The sequence below is a fragment of the Oncorhynchus nerka genome, unplaced genomic scaffold (assembly GCF_034236695.1).
Source record: "Oncorhynchus nerka isolate Pitt River unplaced genomic scaffold, Oner_Uvic_2.0 unplaced_scaffold_772, whole genome shotgun sequence".
In the NCBI taxonomy this organism is placed as follows: Eukaryota; Metazoa; Chordata; class Actinopteri; order Salmoniformes; family Salmonidae; genus Oncorhynchus; species Oncorhynchus nerka.
The window spans coordinates 73,138-93,391 of NW_027040450.1; the positions used below are offsets into that span (position 1 = coordinate 73,138).

At 41.4% G+C, this 20,254-nt stretch overlaps 1 protein-coding gene and 1 long non-coding RNA gene across 3 annotated transcripts in view; both read left to right on the plus strand.

Moving 5' to 3' along the window:
• Positions 1-20,254, plus strand: part of LOC135571094 (NACHT, LRR and PYD domains-containing protein 12-like) — a 151,878-nt gene that overhangs the window by 62,681 nt on the left and 68,943 nt on the right. The window lies entirely within an intron of this gene.
• Positions 956-19,307, plus strand: LOC135571096 (uncharacterized). Its single transcript, XR_010463641.1, has 3 exons — positions 956-1,432; positions 3,466-3,654; positions 19,231-19,307. It is a non-coding gene; the product is annotated as an uncharacterized LOC135571096 (long non-coding RNA).

The following is a 20,254-nucleotide window of genomic DNA, read 5'->3' on the forward strand; positions in this document are numbered from 1 at the left end:
ATTGTTATAAAGTGTGTAGAGACATTAAATGTCTGGTGTAATGTTAGTATAGTGAAGTATAACACTCCTAACAGTAGATAAATTAAATGTCTGGTGTAATGTTAGTACAGTGAATGACAGTAAAACACTCCTAACAGTAGATACATTAAATATATGGTGTAATGTTAGTATAGTGAATGACAGTATAACACTCCTAACAGTAGATAAATTAAATGTCTGGTGTAATGTTAGTATAGTGAAGTATAACACTCCTAACAGTAGATAAATTAAATGTCTGGTGTAATGTTAGTATAGTGAATGACAGTAAAACACTCCTAACAGTCTACTTCTACTGAGACAGGTTGGTGTCAGTTTAATCATACAACATGGAGCTGACTGGACGTGGTCAAGTCAAATTCAATATATCAACATTCAGATATTATAGTTCTACATTTAACATTTCATATGATAATGTAATTGTACCATAGTTCCTCTATAGTGTAGTGACCCTCTACATTTCATATGATAATGTAATTATATCATAGTTCCTCTATAGTGTAGTGACCCTCTACATTTCATATGATAATGTAATTGTATCATAGTTCCTCTACATTTCATATGATAATGTAATTATACCATAGTTCCTCTATAGTGTAGTGGTCCTCTACATTTCATATGATAATGTAATTGTATCATAGTTCCTCTATAGTGTAGTGACCCTCTACATTTCATATGATAATGTAATTGTATCATAGTTCCTCTACATTTCATATGATAATGTAATTATACCATAGTTCCTCTATAGTGTAGAGATCCTCTACATTTCATATGATAATGTAATTGTATCATAGTTCCTCTACATTTCATATGATAATGTAATTATACCATAGTTCCTCTATAGTGTAGAGATCCTCTACATTTCATATGATAATGTAATTATATCATAGTTCCTCTATAGTGTAGTGATGGTGCTGAATTAGGTAGTCTGAGCATAGAGGTAAAGGCTATAACCACGGGGAAGAAACTGTTCAGATTGGGGTCTATAACATCCAATCACAGAGGTTTACAGCAGCTGACAGTTGCAACTTCATTGCTAATAACTCAAACTTCCTTTTTCAGATAAAGACCTCATCTCTGTACAGATGTAGGATCTGAATTTGATCACCCTGTTGCAGGAAAACTAAAACTTGTAGTGTATTTGATGTTTTAAAAGGCTTCTGAAGTTTGTCATTTCCACTTTCCACTTTAAAATGTTAATTATAATCCACATAATTGTTCTGCTGTAGTAAACTGTCTCAAATTAAGATCCTACATCTGTAGCAAAACACCTGTCTTTCATGTGTTCTCCTTTGACGATTTGACATCTTTTATTTACTATTGTTTAGGCTGGTTGAATGAGTTGTCTATGAAAGCTACTTCATCTGTAAGAAAACAGACGGCTGCACCAGTGACTGTAAGTTATGTGATTTCCTCATGTGAAATTAAAAGTATGTTTGTAGCCTACGCAGTTATAAAATGGCTGTTGAAACTGTGGCACATATTTCTCAGTACATTAGAAGTCAGATAAATGTGTTGAGACGTAGGAAAGATGGGCAAACTCTTGTTGGTCTTGGCTTTCTACACACTATTATAAGGTTAGTCGATGTCAGACATTCAATAGTCAGAGTAGGTTGGAGTTATGATCACTTATCATGCTGACAAACCTGATGGTCTCTGTGAACTGATCTGAACAGGTTTAGGTTGGTCATCTATGATATGTAGGTTATATACAGTACATTCTCTGTCCTGCTACTGGTAGGACTATAACATTATGTGAACTGACCTGAACAGGTTTAGGCTGGTCATCTATGATATGTAGGCTATAGCTGAGGTAAAGACCTCGATCTGCATATCACTAACAAACTGCTATTATACATTATAACCTAGTCTATTTTACATAATATAACATCTACATATCACTAACAAACCACTACAATACATTATAACCTAGTCTACTTTACATAATATAACATCTACATATCACTAACAAACCACTACTATACATTATAACCTAGTCTACTTTACATAATATAACATCTACATATCACTAACAACCCACTACTATACATTATAACCTAGTCTACTTTACATAATATAACATCTACATATCACTAACAACCCTCTACTATACATTATAACCTAGTCTACTTTACATAATATAACATATCACTAACAACCCACTACTATACATTATAACCTAGTCTACTTTACATAATATAACATATCACTACCAACCCACTACTATACATTATAACCTAGTCTACTTTACATAATATAACATATCACTAACAACCCACTACTATACATTATAACCTCGTCTACTTTACATAATATAACATCTACACATCACTAATAACCCACTACTATACATTATAACCTAGTCTACTCTACATAATATAAAATATCTTACTTGATGCATAAAACCTTTCTGAAAGGATCAATGATTTCCCCCTCAGATCAATCATGTCTGTTTTAGCCCTTCTGTCTACATTTTCAGATTAGTTTAGAAAATAACAGATTGAAAGACAATAAACAGCCACTTTTAATGAATAAAAATAAGTGTGAGACATGGCCTTGTGTTGCTGTACTGTCTATAACTACCTTAACAAACAGTGACTTATTATTATTATTATTATTGTTGCTGTACTGTCTATAACTACCTTAACAAACAGTGACTTATTATTATTATTGTTGCTGTACTGTCTATAACTACCTTAACAAACAGTGACTTATTATTATTATTATTATTATTGTTGCTGTACTGTCTATAACTACCTTAACAGACAGTGACTTATTATTATTATTATTATTGTTGCTGTACTGTCTATAACTACCTTAACAAACAGTGACTTATTATTATTATTGTTGCTGTACTGTCTATAACTACCTTAACAAACAGTGACTTATTATTATTATTATTATTATTATTGTTGCTGTACTGTCTAGAACTACCTTAACAAACAGTGACTTATTATTATTATTATTATTGTTGTTGTACTGTCTATAACTACCTTAACAAACAGTGACTTATTATTATTATTATTATTATTGTTGCTGTACTGTCTATAACTACCTTAACAAACAGTGACTTATTATTATTATTGTTGTTGCTGTACTGTCTATAACTACCTTAACAAACAGTGACTTATTATTATTATTGTTGCTGTACTGTCTATAACTACCTTAACAAACAGTGACTTATTATTATTATTATTATTGTTGCTGTACTGTCTATAACTACCTTAACAAACAGTGACTTATTATTATTACAGACAGTTACCATGGAGATGAAATGTCACAACTTCGTTTTCATGTGATGCATTAAATCATCTGATTGTTTCTGTGTCTGTTAGTAAATGTTTTATAAGAGATAAATAATAAATTATAACAATTGACATTAAATAATTAGTGTGTTAACCACAAATAACATTTTGGATCTCTGTTTAGGGGTCAGTGCTCTAAAATGAGTCTCTCTGGGGAGAGAGAGGAGGGGGGCCCTGCCTCTAAAATGAGTCTCTCTGGGGAGAGAAAGGAGGGGGGCCCTGCCTCTAAAATGAGTCTCTCTGGGGAGAGAGAGGAGGGGGGCCCTGCCTCTAAAATGAGTCTCTCTGGGGAACATGACACCAAAGCTAAGAGGTGAGATGACAATTTTTGATTTCATTATTATGAGTTTATTTCCAAAATGTTCACATTTGTTTTTTAATCAGAAATGGTTGCTTATGGGTACCTTCAATATTACTGTTCTCAGATATTTAACTAACAGATTTTACATGGATATATATATATATATATATATATATATATATATATATATATATATATATATACATATATATACAGTGCCTTGCGAAAGTATTCGGCCCCCTTGAACTTTGTGCATTTATACGGAGACTTGATTACACACAGGTGGATTGTATTTATCATCATTAGTCATTTAGGTCAACATTGGATCATTCAGAGATCCTCACTGAACTTCTGGAGAGAGTTTGCTGCACTGAAAGTAAAGGGGCTGAATAATTTTGCACGCCTAATTTTTTCAGTTTTTGATTTGTTAAAAAAGTTTGAAATATCCAATAAATGTCGTTCCACTTCATGATTGTGTCCCACTTGTTGTTGATTCTTCACAAAAAAATACAGTTTTAAATATTTATGTTTGAAGCCTGAAATGTGGCAAAAGGTCGCAAAGTTCAAGGGGGCCGAATACTTTCGCAAGGCACTGTATATATATATATATATATATATACGTAGCTATCTTAATTATGATGAAAGCACTTTCTGTAAATTACTGTAAATCACTCTGGATAAGAGCATCTGCTAAATCAGGGGTTCTCAATCCGGGGTCTGTGGAGGTACTGCAGGGGTTCTCAATCCGGGGTCTGTGGAGGTACTGCAGGGGTTCTCAATCCGGGGTCTGTGGAGGTACTGCAGGGGTTCTCAATCCGGGTCTGTGGAGGTACTGCAGGGGTTCTCAATCCGGGGTCTGGGGAGGTACTGCAGGGGTTCTCAATCCGGGGTCTGTGGAGGTACTGCAGGGGTTCTCAATCCGGGGTCTGGGGAGGTACCAGGGGTTCTCAATCCGGGGTCTGGGGAGGTACTGCAGGGGTTCTCAATCCGGGGTCTGGGGAGGTACTGCAGGGGTTCTCAATCCGGGGTCTGGGGAGGTACTGCAGGGGTTCTCAATCCGGGGTCTGGGGAGGTACTGCAGGGGTTCTCAATCCGGGGTCTGGGGAGGTACTGCAGGGGTTCTCAATCCGGGGTCTGGGGAGGTACTGCAGGGGTTCTCAATCCGGGGTCTGGGGAGGTACTGCAGGGGTTCTCAATCCGGGGTCTGGGGAGGTACTGCAGGGGTTCCACGGCACCCTGACTGTACTCGTTGCAATGTTAGACATTTGATAGAATTTTTACATGACTAAACCACTTTGCATCCTCTTAAATATTGCCTAATATAATGGAATGCATATTTTTTTTTTACCAATTGTAACGGTTGTTACCAGCAGAATATTGACAATATAACCGTTATATTAACACTCTTCACACCCGTTTAACAACTCTAAATATCTTTGGCATAGTAGGCATCAAGTCCCTTGCCAATAATGTTTCCTACAATGTTGCAACAATGTTCATTTTCATTGAAGACATATTACACCCCAGATACCTTCAAATGCCCAATATATATCCATGCCCAATTTATATCCATGCCCAATATATATCCATGCCGTGTTTAGGATTATTATTTAACAACATGATGTTGTGCTCCAAAGGGAGAACTTGAAATAACATGATGTAGATAATTAAATAATCAGAAGAAAAACGTGTTTATTATTATACACTCTTAGAACAGAAGGTTCCTTATAGAACCAAAAAGGCTTCTATCACTTCCTTCATATATGGAACCACTAAAACATTGTATATATTTTTCGGTTCAGTGAAGAAGAACCTCTAGAGTTCTGATCAACGGAAGGTTAATGTTTAGAGGATGTGAATCACGCAGCCTTCCAGTCATCAGATCACTTCTGGTGGTTCACCCATGGTGGTTTTTTTCCCAGCCCGGGATTTGAACCAGCCACCTTTTGGCCACAGCACCAACTCCTTAGCTGCTGGGAGAAAACCTGAGTTAATCTGCCAAAATGAAGACAAAATGCTGTGCAGAAATAAATGGTATGACTTATTATAATTATTATACATAAATCACTGCCAAAAGCACAAGACATACTGTTGCATGTAGGTCTATATTATTAATGTATTGATCATATCAAATATCAAAACATAATTTTAACTACTCAAAGCAATTACATGTGGCACAGCTCACGAGGTGTCCTAAATATCTGCCGATTAGGTGGGACTAGAGACTTCATGCATAGTTACCCACCCACTTATACCCATAAGTGTAAAATGTCTTTATTCTCAGTGTAACAGTATAACTTTAGACCGTCCCCTCGCCCATACCCGGGCACTAACCAGGGACCCTCTGCAACATCAACAACAGTCACCTAGGCATGGGACATCGCTCCACAAAGCCGCGGCCCTTGCAGAGCAAGGGGAACCACTACTTCAAGGTCTCAGAGCAAGTGTCGTCACCGATTGAAACGCCATTTAGCGCGCACCGCTAACCTAGCTAGCCGTTTCACATCCGTTACATCAGCACTTATACGACCAATTTTCTACTCTGAGACACTTTGGCGATATGGTCCCAGAACTCAACATATTGTTATAAAAAAACGTAAAATGTTTGTTTTACATAATAATAAAAAAAAATATTACTAATGTAACCCACTGTAAAGACTGGGTTTAGTTGATTGTGCTGCACTGCGCGCGTCCCCGTACAGAACTGTCCGCGTCCCTGTACAGAACTGTCCGCGTCCCCGTACAGAACAGTCCCCGTAGAGAACTGTCCGCGTCCCCGTTCGGTGTGGCGCCAAGGAGATTGTCCGGTTACGCGCAGAGTGGACTGAGGTGATCTTGGGGAATAACGACGGAGTTTGTTACAGTGTTGAGACGCCAAAGTTTATTGTTCAATTTACTTTTTTCTTTACGGTCAGGGACAGTATGAGTGTAGCCAGATCCTTTTCACTCTCTGTCCTTGTTTCATTTTGTGGTTAACCGGATTCATCATCATCGAGACGAGGGAAAGACGAACGACCTGCTAGCTAGTCGGTACAGCTCGGTAGGCTAGCAGGCTACTCGACCAGCAGCATCCTAGTTATCCTAGCTAGTCGGTACAGCTCGGTAATCTAGCTAGCTACTCTACCAGCAGCATCCTAGTTATCCTAGCTAGTCGGTACAGCTCGGTATCTAGCTAGCTACTCTACCAGCAGCATCCTAGTTATCCTAGCTAGTCGGTACAGCTCGGCAAGCTAGCTAGCTACTCTACCAGCACCATCCTAGTTATCCTAGCTAGTCGGTACAGCTCGGTAAGCTAGCTAGTTACTCTACCAGCAGCATCCTAGTTACCATAGCTACCACTACATCATCACCGGCTGCCTGCATTTCTTGTGGACCGATGGAGCTCCCCGGTTGTTTCTTCCACCTGTTAAATCCCGGTGAGGCTTCTCCCTCTCTCGTTGACGGATGCTGGCTACCTCTGTCCGGTTCTCCTCTCTTCACTAGATGGACGGTAACTTTAGTGTTTAACCCTCTGTGTCCAAGGACCGAACTTTTGAATATTATTTTCAGGGCGCCTCAATAGCAGGTATTGAACCCCGGGTAAATAATCACTAGTTAGAACCTCAACCTCAGTATACATTCATTATAAACATCATCTTAATATCTGATATTGTGAGTAAACAACCTCGAGAGTGCGTCTTCCAGCCCTCCAATAAATTACATCATTCAACCCTCCCGGTTAGTAAATTTACCTCAACATCCCCCGGAGTAGGCAGAGTAACGACACCAGCCTTTTAGCGGGGCTGACAGACTGACTACAACGCTCGTGTTGGTGTTTCATACTGGAGAGGGAATGCAAAACAACGACGCTGGACAGAGTGGAATCAGGTGTATCAAAAAGGCAGTTTATTGGTCAAAGGTATCTTGTCCTGCCGTTTATCGTGCACGGACCTAAGGAATGTGACTCTTGTGAGGAGTCAGAATAGTTAGGCTGCCCAGCCAGAGTTTACAGCAGAATGTATACACAGAATAATGTAGGTGGAGTCTCGTCGTGTTGGTCTTCTGACTGGTCCTGAAGAGTTGGAGGCGGGCCTTGCTCTAGCCAGAGCGGGCCCCATTGGTGCACAGCAAAGTCCTCTGCTCTTGGCACCCGACCAGTAGGGGGGGTAGAGTGTGTGTGCAGTGCTTCATGAAATGTGTGTGTGTCAAGGAAACGTGGATATTGGTAATGTCTGCTTTAGGCCCAGGTGTTTCCTGTCTGTGCAGGAGTGCATGCTGGGTTCAATGTCAGTGAGATAGCTTGACTTCTAAGCTCGTTATTGTTGCAGGCTGCTCTTTGTAGTTTAGAGGGGAGTATATTTGCGTGATGGCAGCTGTGTGTCCTTCGGATAATCATGTTATTGCACACAGACTTGACTGTAACCAGAGCTTTGACTCAGTACTGGTTCTCCATATTAGTCTCATTATTTATATAACACTGCGTCGCTAAACCCGTTATTAAAAATTACACACTGCTCAGTACTGGTAACTCTGGAAGTTAGTTCTATTTGTGACGCAGTTCGCGCTGCATCTCCTCATTGGTTTATAGAAGCAGGTACCCACGTGCCATCTCCTCATTTAGCAAAAAAACATATCTTAACATAAACATAACTTCTTTAAACAATAAAAGCTAATTTACGAACATTTCTGAAAATGGATATATAGCTTTTTGGAATGAAATTCTTCTTATGTTTCCCCATCTGAGCTCAGAGGAGATGAGAGATGTAATGTTTGTCTCTGTTGTGTTGAAGCCCAATCAAGCAGGAGAGACCAGCCTGCACTGTACCCAGCTGTGTGTCCATGAAGAGTGACCGGTCTATGGTTCAACCTATAGAGTTTAGAGCGGGAGACCTTTCTACTGAACAAAGGTAAGAAGAACTCATGGGTCCTGGTCAGTGAGTTTAAACAACACCGTCTCTAGTCATTTCTTTCTCCCATTTTCCCATTTATTGTTGTTGTTTTCATAAACCATAGGCTAATCATTTTGTCAATTTGCATAGTCCTAAAACAATATTAAACCAACACAAGATTCCCTGTGTGTGTGTGTGTGTGTGTGTGTGTGTGTGTGTGTGTGTGTGTGTGTGTGTGTGTGTGTGTGTTTGTGTGTCTGAACTCCCTGGATGAGGAGATGTAATCTCTATTCTGGTTGCCTAGTCACTTATACCCCTACCTACATGTGGATATAACCTCAATTACCTCAACTACCTGGTACCCTGCACATTGACTCAGTACTGGTACTCCTTATAGTCTCATTATTACCTCAACTACCTGGTACCCTGCACATTGACTCAGTACTGGTACTCCTTATAGCCTCATTATTACCTCAACTACCCGGTACCCTGCACATTGACTCAGTACTGGTTCTCCTTATAGTCTCATTATTACCTCAACTACCTGGTACCCTGCACATTGACTCAGTACTGGTTCTCCTTATAGTCTCATTATTACCTCAACTACCTGGTACCCTGCACATTGACTCAGTACTGGTACTCCTTATAGTCTCATTATTACCTCAACTACCTGGTACCCTGCACATTGACTCAGTACTGGTCCTCCTTATAGCCTCATTATTACCTCAACTACCTGGTACCCTGCACATTGACTCAGTACTGGTACTCCTTATAGCCTCATTATTACCTCAACTACATGGTACCCAGCACATTGACTCAGTACTGGTACTCCTTATAGCCTCATTATTACCTCAACTACCCGGTACCCTGCACATTGACTCAGTACTGGTACTCCTTATAGTCTCATTATTACCTCAACTACCTGGTACCCTGCGCATTGACTCAGTACTGGTACTCCTTATAGCCTCATTATTACCTCAACTACCTGGTACCCTGCACATTGACTCAGTACTGGTCCTCCTCATATAATCATTTTTACCTCAACTACCTGGTACCCTGCACATTGACTCAGTACTGGTCCTCCTCATATAATCATTTTTACCTCAACTACCTGGTACTCTGCACATTGACTCAGTACTGGTACTCCTTATAGTCTCATTATTACCTCAACTACCTGGTACCCTGCACATTGACTCAGTACTGGTCCTCCTTATAGTCTCATTATTACCTCAACTACCTGGTACCCTGCACATTGACTCAGTACTGGTCCTCCTTATAGTCTCATTATTACCTCAACTACCTGGTACCCTGCACATTGACTCAGTACTGGTACTCCTTATAGTCTCATTATTACCTCAACTACCTGGTACCCTGCACATTGACTCAGTACTGGTACTCCTTATAGCCTCATTTTTACCTCAACTACCTGGTACGCTGCACATTGACTCAGTACTGGTCCTCCTCATATAATCATTTTTACCTCAACTACCTGGTACCCTGCACATTGACTCAGTACTGGTCCTCATATAATCATTTTTACCTCAACTACCTGGTATCCTGCACATTGACTCAGTACTGGTTCTCCTGTTCTTTATTTACAGGGCACAAGAACACTCAGCTGTTCTATTATCACCTATAGTTTCAAAGATTGAGGAGACTTATTCTAATGCTTACCCAATTAAAATGCAGTAAATCCCATATTTGGCACATCACGTCTGGTGAACAGGTCAGAGTTCATATCCTCAGTCAGACCAGCAGAAACTGGATCAGCAGCACAACAAGGTAACACGTCTGGTGAACAGGTCAGAGTTCATATCCTCAGTCAGACCAGTAGAAACTGGATCAGCAGCACAACAAGGTATCAGGTCTGGTGGAGCATTTATCAATACTGATAGGATGGAAAGAGGAGGTGTTCAGATCAGCTTTCTCCATTGAAATATGTTCTTAACATTATAATTATGTCACAATACTGACCACGGATCAGTTTCTATTATCCCCTCTGGCTGCAAATACTGAGGCGGTTATTCTAATGACCCCCAAGAAATGCACTAAATCCCAGATTTGGCACATCATTGTGTTCATGTTAGGATACACATCATGAAATATATTGAGACAAAATACAGACAGTAGCACATCATTGTGTTCATGTTAGGATACACATCATGAAATATATTGAGACAAATTACAGACAGTAGCCTACAAGTAGCAAAATAGAACTCAATATACTGAACAATATGATTGAAATAGGCCTAAAGCCAACAGTTCATAGTTTAATGATCATCTCAGTTTTCATTTGCAGCTAATTTGTAGAAGTCCCTTGTTTGAATCAATTGTTGTTCTAGTGGTCTGAGGCAGGTGTTAGATTACTCAGCTGTTCTAGTGGTCTGAGGCAGGTGTTAGATTACTCAGCTGTTCTAGTGGTCTGAGGCAGGTGTTAGATTACTCAGCTGTTCTAGTGGTCTGAGGCAGGTGTTAGATCACTCAGCTGTTCTAGGGGTCTGAGGCAGGTGTTAGATTACTCAGCTGTTCTAGTGGTCTGAGGCAGGTGTTAGATCACTCAGCTGTTCTAGGGGTCTGAGGCAGGTGTTAGATTACTCAGCTGTTCTAGTGGTCTGAGGCAGGTGTTAGATTACTCAGCTGTTCTAGTGGTCTGAGGCAGGTGTTAGATTACTCAGCTGTTCTAGTGGTCTGAGGCAGGTGTTAGATTACTCAGCTGTTCTAGTGGTCTGAGGCAGGTGTTAGATTACTCAGCTGTTCTAGTGGTCTGAGGCAGGTGTTAGATTACTCAGCTGTTCTAGGGGTCTGAGGCAGGTGGTAGATCACTCAGCTGTTCTAGTGGTCTGAGACAGGTGTTAGATTACTCAGCTGTTCTAGTGGTCTGAGACAGGTGTTAGATTACTCAGCTGTTCTAGTGGTCTGAGGCAGGTGTTAGATTACTCAGCTGTTCTAGTGGTCTGAGACAGGTGTTAGATTACTCAGCTGTTCTAGTGGTCTGAGACAGGTGTTAGATTACTCAGCTGTTCTAGTGGTCTGAGACAGGTGTTAGATTACTCAGCTGTTCTAGTGGTCTGAGGCAGGTGTTAGATTACTCAGCTGTTCTAGTGGTCTGAGGCAGGTGTTAGATTACTCAGCTGTTCTAGTGGTCTGAGACAGGTGTTAGATTACTCAGCTGTTCTAGTGGTCTGAGACAGGTGTTAGATTACTCAGCTGTTCTAGTGGTCTGAGGCAGGTGTTAGATTACTCAGCTGTTCTAGTGGTCTGAGGCAGGTGTTAGATTACTCAGCTGTTCTAGTGGTCTGAGGCAGGTGTTAGATTACTCAGCTGTTCTAGTGGTCTGAGGCAGGTGTTAGATTACTCAGCTGTTCTAGTGGTCTGAGGCAGGTGTTAGATTACTCAGCTGTTCTAGTGGTCTGAGGCAGGTATTAGATCACTCAGCTGTTCGTGTGGTCTGAGACAGGTGTTAGATTACTCAGCTGTTCTAGTGGTCTGAGGCAGGTGTTAGATTACTCAGCTGTTCGTGTGGTCTGAGGCAGGTGTTAGATTACTCAGCTGTTCTAGTGGTCTGAGGCAGGTGTTAGATTACTCAGCTGTTCTAGTGGTCTGAGGCAGGTGTTAGATTACTCAGCTGTTCTAGTGGTCTGAGGCAGGTGTTAGATTACTCAGCTGTTCTAGTGGTCTGAGGCAGGTGTTAGATTACTCAGCTGTTCTAGTGGTCTGAGGCAGGTGTTAGATTACTCAGCTGTTCTAGTGGTCTGAGGCAGTGGTCTGAGACAGGTGTTAGATTACTCAGCTGTTCTAGTGGTCTGAGACAGGTGTTAGATTACTCAGCTGTTCTAGTGGTCTGAGGCAGGTGTTAGATTACTCAGCTGTTCTAGTGGTCTGAGGCAGGTGTTAGATTACTCAGCTGTTCTAGTGGTCTGGGGCAGGTGGTAGATTACTCAGCTGTTCTAGTGGTCTGAGGCAGGTGTTAGATCACTCAGCTGTTCTAGTGGTCTGAGGCAGGTGGTAGATTACTCAGCTGTTCTAGTGGTCTGAGGCAGGTGTTAGATTACTCAGCTGTTCTAGTGGACTGATGCAGGTGGTAGATTACTCAGCTGTTCTAGTGGTCTGAGGCAGGAGGTGTTAAATTACTCAGCTGTTCTAGTGGTCTGAGTCAGGAGGTGTTAGATTACTCAGCTGTTCTAGTGGTCTGAGGCAGGTGTTAGATTACTCAGCTGTTCTAGTGGTCTGAGGCAGGTGTTAGATTACTCAGCTGTTCTAGTGGTCTGAGGCAGGTGTTAGATCACTCAGCTGTTCTAGTGGTCTGAGGCAGGAGGTGTTAAATTACTCAGCTGTTCTAGTGGTCTGAGTCAGGAGGTGTTAGATTACTCGGCTGTTCTAGTGGTCTGAGGCAGGTGTTAGATTACTCAGCTGTTCTAGTGGTCTGAGGCAGGTATTAGATCACTCAGCTGTTCTAGTGGTCTGAGGCAGGTGTTAGATCACTCAGCTGTTCTAGTGGTCTGAGGCAGGTGTTAGATTACTCAGCTGTTCTAGTGGTCTGAGACAGGTGTTAGATTACTCAGCTGTTCTAGTGGTCTGAGGCAGGTGTTAGATTACTCAGCTGTTCTAGTGGTCTGAGGCAGGTGTTAGATTACTCAGCTGTTCTAGTGGTCTGAGGCAGGTGTTAGATTACTCAGCTGTTCTAGTGGTCTGAGGCAGGTGTTAGATTACTCAGCTGATCTAGTGGTCTGAGGCAGGTGTTAGATCACTCAGCTGTTCTAGTGGTCTGAGTCATGAGGTGTTAGATTACTCGGCTGTTCTAGTGGTCTGAGGCAGGTGTTAGATTACTCAGCTGTTCTAGTGGTCTGAGGCAGGTGTTAGATTACTCAGCTGTTCTAGTGGTCTGAGGCAGGTGTTAGATTACTCAGCTGTTCTAGTGGTCTGAGGCAGGTGTTAGATTACTCAGCTGTTCTAGTGGTCTGAGGCAGGTGTTAGATTACTCAGCTGTTCTAGTGGTCTGAGGCAGGTGTTAGATTACTCAGCTGTTCTAGTGGTCTGAGGCAGGTGTTAGATTACTCAGCTGTTCTAGTGGTCTGAGGCAGGTGTTAGATTACTCAGCTGTTCTAGTGGTCTGAGGCAGGTGTTAGATTACTCAGCTGTTCTAGTGGTCTGAGGCAGGTGTTAGATTACTCAGCTGTTCTAGTGGTCTGAGGCAGGTGTTAGATTACTCAGCTGTTCTAGTGGTCTGAGGCAGGTGTTAGATTACTCAGCTGTTCTAGTGGTCTGAGGCAGGTGTTAGATTACTCAGCTGTTCTAGTGGTCTGAGGCAGGTGTTAGATTACTCAGCTGTTCTAGTGGTCTGAGACAGGTGTTAGATTACTCAGCTGTTCTAGTGGTCTGAGACAGGTGTTAGATTACTCAGCTGTTCTAGTGGTCTGAGGCAGGTGGTAGATTACTCAGCTGTTCTAGTGGTCTGAGGCAGGTGTTAGATTACTCAGCTGTTCTAGTGGTCTGAGGCAGGTGTTAGATTACTCAGCTGTTCTAGTGGTCTGAGGCAGGTGTTAGATTACTCAGCTGTTCTAGTGGTCTGAGGCAGGTGTTAGATTACTCAGCTGTTCTAGTGGTCTGAGGCAGGTGTTAGATTACTCAGCTGTTCTAGTGGTCTGAGGCAGGTGTTAGATTACTCAGCTGTTCTAGTGGTCTGAGACAGGTGTTAGATTACTCAGCTGTTCTAGTGGTCTGAGGCAGGTGTTAGATTACTCAGCTGTTCTAGTGGTCTGAGGCAGGTGTTAGATTACTCAGCTGTTCTAGTGGTCTGAGACAGGTGTTAGATTACTCAGCTGTTCTAGTGGTCTGAGACAGGTGTTAGATTACTCAGCTGTTCTAGTGGTCTGAGGCAGGTGTTAGATTACTCAGCTGTTCTAGTGGTCTGAGGCAGGTGTTAGATTACTCAGCTGTTCTAGTGGTCTGAGGCAGGTGTTAGATTACTCAGCTGTTCTAGTGGTCTGAGGCAGGTGTTAGATTACTCAGCTGTTCTAGTGGTCTGAGGCAGGTGTTAGATTACTCAGCTGTTCTAGTGGTCTGAGGCAGGTGTTAGATCACTCAGCTGTTCTAGTGGTCTGAGGCAGGTGTTAGATTACTCAGCTGTTCTAGTGGTCTGAGGCAGGTGTTAGATTACTCAGCTGTTCTAGTGGTCTGAGGCAGGTGTTAGATTACTCAGCTGTTCTAGTGGTCTGAGGCAGGTATTAGATCACTCAGCTGTTCTAGTGGTCTGAGGCAGGTGTTAGATCACTCAGCTGTTCTAGTGGTCTGAGGCAGGTGTTAGATTACTCAGCTGTTCTAGTGGTCTGAGGCAGGTGTTAGATCACTCAGCTGTTCTAGTGGTCTGAGGCAGGTGTTAGATTACTCAGCTGTTCGTGTGGTCTGAGACAGGTGTTAGATTACTCAGCTGTTCTAGTGGTCTGAGACAGGTGTTAGATTACTCAGCTGTTCTAGTGGTCTGAGGCAGGTGTTAGATTACTCAGCTGTTCTAGTGGTCTGAGGCAGGTGTTAGATTACTCAGCTGTTCTAGTGGTCTGAGGCAGGTGTTAGATTACTCAGCTGTTCTAGTGGTCTGAGGCAGGTGTTAGATCACTCAGCTGTTCTAGTGGTCTGAGGCAGGTGTTAGATTACTCAGCTGTTCTAGTGGTCTGAGGCAGGTGTTAGATTACTCAGCTGTTCTAGTGGTCTGAGGCAGGTGTTAGATCACTCAGCTGTTCTAGTGGTCTGAGGCAGGAGGTGTTAAATTACTCAGCTGTTCTAGTGGTCTGAGTCAGGAGGTGTTAGATTACTCAGCTGTTCTAGTGGTCTGAGTCATGAGGTGTTAGATTACTCGGCTGTTCTAGTGGTCTGAGGCAGGTGTTAGATTACTCAGCTGTTCTAGTGGTCTGAGGCAGGTGTTAGATCACTCAGCTGTTCTAGTGGTCTGAGGCAGGAGGTGTTAAATTACTCAGCTGTTCTAGTGGTCTGAGTCAGGAGGTGTTAGATTACTCAGCTGTTCTAGTGGTCTGAGGCAGGTGTTAGATTACTCAGCTGTTCTAGTGGTCTGAGGCAGGTGTTAGATTACTCAGCTGTTCTAGTGGTCTGAGGCAGGTGTTAGATTACTCAGCTGTTCTAGTGGTCTGAGGCAGGTGTTAGATTACTCAGCTGTTCTAGTGGTCTGAGGCAGGTGTTAGATTACTCAGCTGTTCTAGTGGTCTGAGGCAGGTGTTAGATTACTCAGCTGTTCTAGTGGTCTGAGGCAGGTGTTAGATTACTCAGCTGTTCTAGTGGTCTGAGGCAGGTGTTAGATTACTCAGCTGTTCTAGTGGTCTGAGACAGGTGTTAGATTACTCAGCTGTTCTAGTGGTCTGAGTCAGGAGGTGTTAGATTACTTGGCTGTTCTAGGGGTCTGAGGCAGGTGTTGATTACTCAGGTGTTAGATTACTCAGCTGTTCTAGTGGTCTGAGGCAGGTGTTAGATTACTCAGCTGTTCTAGTGGTCTGAGGCAGGTGTTAGATTACTCAGCTGTTCTAGTGGTCTGAGGCAGGTGTTAGATTACTCAGCTGTTCTAGTGGTCTGAGGCAGGTGTTAGATCACTCAGCTGTTCTAGTGGTCTGAGGCAGGTGTTAGATTACTCAGCTGTTCTAGTGGTCTGAGGCAGGTGTTAGATTACTCAGCTGTTCTAGTGGTCTGAGGCAGGTGTTAGATTACTCAGCTGTTCTAGTGGTCTGAGGCAGGTGTTAGATTACTCAGCTGTTCTAGTGGTCTGAGTCAGGAGGTGTTAGATTACTCAGCTGTTCTAGTGGTCTGAGGGAGGTGTTAGATTACTCAGCTGTTCTAGTGGTCTGAGGCAGGTGTTAGATTACTCAGCTGTTCTAGTGGTCTGAGGCAGGTGTTAGATTACTCAGCTGTTCTAGTGGTCTGAGGCAGGTGTTAGATTACTCAGCTGTTCTAGTGGTCTGAGGCAGGTGTTAGATTACTCAGCTGTTCTAGTGGTCTGAGGCAGGTGTTAGATTACTCAGCTGTTCTAGTGGTCTGAGGCAGGTGGTAGATTACTCAGCTGTTCTAGTGGTCTGAGGCAGGTGTTAGATCACTCAGCTGTTCTAGTGGTCTGAGGCAGGTGTTAGATTACTCAGCTGTTCTAGTGGTCTGAGACAGGTGTTAGATTACTCAGCTGTTCTAGTGGTCTGAGGCAGGTGTTAGATTACTCAGCTGTTCTAGTGGTCTGAGACAGGTGTTAGATTACTCAGCTGTTCTAGTGGTCTGAGGCAGGTGTTAGATTACTCAGCTGTTCTAGTGGTCTGAGGCAGGTGTTAGATCACTCAGCTGTTCTAGTGGTCTGAGACAGGTGTTAGATTACTCAGCTGTTCTAGTGGTCTGAGGCAGGTGTTAGATTACTCAGCTGTTCTAGTGGTCTGAGGCAGGTGTTAGATTACTCAGCTGTTCTAGTGGTCTGAGGCAGGTGTTAGATTACTCAGCTGTTCTAGTGGTCTGAGGCAGGTGTTAGATTACTCAGCTGTTCTAGTGGTCTGAGACAGGTGTTAGATCACTCAGCTGTTCTAGTGGTCTGAGGCAGGTGTTAGATTACTCAGCTGTTCTAGAGGTCTGAGACAGGTGTTAGATTACTCAGCTGTTCTAGAGGTCTGAGACAGGTGTTAGATTAGCGTTTTCAACGTTAATAACAATGGTTTTTTGAAACAGCTCAGAGATTTAACGATGCTCTTGATTCTAAAGATGAAGTTGGCCTTTAGATGCTTTTGGGAAACTGGACCCTGGATAAAAACATCTGCTAAATGAATAAAATGTGTAAATGTTTTACATACAGATCTCATGTTACTGCATTGAAATATTATATTTAAATATTTATATATTCATCTTCAAAGTGTATCATTTATACAGTTCCTTATTAAACATGTATTTATTTGTTACATTTGACCGTGTAAAACCTAGCAGTACTACTGATTACTCTGAGAGTGAGGCAGATATATATTATTACTGTGTAAAACCTAGCAGTACTACTGATTACTCTGAGAGTGAGGCAGATATATATTATTACTGTGTAAAACCTAGCAGTACTACTGATTTCTCTGAGAGTGAGGCAGATATATATTATTACTGTATAAAACCTAGCAGTACTACTGATTTCACTGAGAGTGAGACAGATATATATTATTACTGTATAAAACCTAGCAGTACTACTGATTTCACTGAGAGTGAGGCAGATATATATTATTACTGTGTAAAACCTAGCAGTACTACTGATTTCACTGAGAGTGAGGCAGATATATATTATTACTGTATAAAACCTAGCAGTACTACTGATTTCTCTGAGAGTGTGGCAGATATATATTATTACTGTGTAAAACCTAGCAGTACTACTGATTTCACTGAGAGTGAGGCAGATATATATTATTACTGTGTAAAACCTAGCAGTACTACTGATTTCACTGAGAGTGAGGCAGATATATATTATTACTGTGTAAAACCTAGCAGTACTACTGATTTCACTGAGAGTGAGGCAGATATATATTATTACTGTATAAAACCTAGCAGTACTACTGATTTCACTGAGAGTGAGACAGATATATATTATTACTGTGTAAAACCTAGCAGTACTACTGATTTCACTGAGAGTGAGGCAGATATATATTATTACTGTGTAAAACCTAGCAGTACTACTGATTTCTCTGAGAGTGAGGCAGATATATATTATTACTGTAGAAAACCTAGCAGTACTACTGATTTCTCTGAGAGTGAGGCAGATATATATTATTACTGTATAAAACCTAGCAGTACTACTGATTTCTCTGAGAGTGAGGCAGATATATATTATTACTGTGTAAAACCTAGCAGTACTACTGATTTCACTGAGAGTGAGACAGATATATATTATTACTGTGTAAAACCTAGCAGTACTACTGATTTCACTGAGAGTGAGGCAGATATATATTATTACTGTATATAACCTAGCAGTACTACTGATTTCTCTGAGAGTGAGACAGATATATATTATTACTGTGTAAAACCTAGCAGTACTACTGATTTCTCTGAGAGTGAGGCAGATATATATTATTACTGTGTAAAACCTAGCAGTACTACTGATTTCTCTGAGAGTGAGACAGATATATATTATTACTGTGTAAAACCTAGCAGTACTACTGATTTCTCTGAGAGTGGGGCAGATATATATTATTACTGTGTAAAACCTAGCAGTACTACTGATTTCTCTGAGAGTGAGGCAGATATATATTATTACTGTGTTAAACCTAGCAGTACTACTGATTTCACTGAGAGTGAGGCAGATATATATTAGTACTGTGTAAAACCTAGCAGTACTACTGATTTCTCTGAGAGTGAGACAGATATATATTATTACTGTGTAAAACCTATCAGTACTACTGTTTTCTCTGAGAATGAGGCATATATATATTATTACTCTGTAAAACCTAGCAGTACTTCTGATTTCTCTGAGAATGAGGCAGATATATAGCATTTTGCAAAATCAAAGCCTTTGTCTCTGAAATGAAACCAACAAATGATAGACTATAAACAAATACATGTCTGTAATTGAACAACCAATGTAATGATTAGATAGTGAAAAAAAACATGTATATTTGAACATTTATGATGTATAGTGTTTTGGAATGAAACTCTGCTTATGTTTCCCCATCTGAGCTCAGAGTAGATGAGAGATTTAATGTTTGTCTCTGTTGTGTTGAAGACGAATCCAGCAGGAGAGACCAGCCTCCCCTGTACCCAGCTGTGTGTCCATGAAGAGTGACCAGTCTATGGTTCAACCTATGACCTTTAGAGAGGGAGACTTTTCTACTGAACAAAGGTAAGAAGAACTCATGGGTCCTGGTCAGTGAGTTAAACAACACTGTCTCTCGTCATTTCTCCTCCCACTTTCCCATTTATTGTTGTTGTTTTCATAATCCATAGGCTAATCATTTTATCCATTTCCATAGTCCTAAAACAATATTAAACAAACACAACATTCCTGTGTGTGTGTGTGTGTGTGTGTGTGTGTGTGTGTGTGTGTGTGTGCACTCCCTGGATGAGGAGAAGTCATCTCTATCCTGATTGTCTAGTCACTTTTACCTCTACCTACATGTACATATTATCTCAATTATAGTATCATTATTACCTCAACTACCTGGTACCCTGCACATTGACTCAGTACTGGTACTCCTTATAGTCTCATTATTACCTCAACTACCTGGTACCCTGCACATTGACTCAGTACTGGTACTCCTAATAGTCTCACTATTACCTCAACTACCTGGTACCCTGCACATTGACTCAGTACTGGTACTCCTTATAGTCTCATTATTACCTCAACTACCTGGTACCCTGCACATTGACTCAGTACTGGTACTCCTTATAGCCTCATTATTACCTCAACTACCTGTGTCACGCCCTGGTCGAAGTATTTTGTGTTTATCTTTATTTATTTGGTCAGGCCAGGGAGTGGCATGGGTTTGTGTATGGTGTGTATGTATTGGGATTGTAGCTAGTGGGGTGTTCTAGTTAAGTCTATGGCTGTCTGAAGGGGTTCTCAATCAGAGGCAGGTGTTTATCGTTGTCTCTGATTGGGAACCATATTTAGGCAGCCATATTCTTTGAGTTTGTCGTGGGTGATTGTCCTTAGTGTCTTTATGTCCTTGTTCTGTGTATGTGCACCAGTATTAGGCTGTTTCGGTTTTCAGGGATACGTTTATTGTTTTGTAGTGTTTGTATTTAGA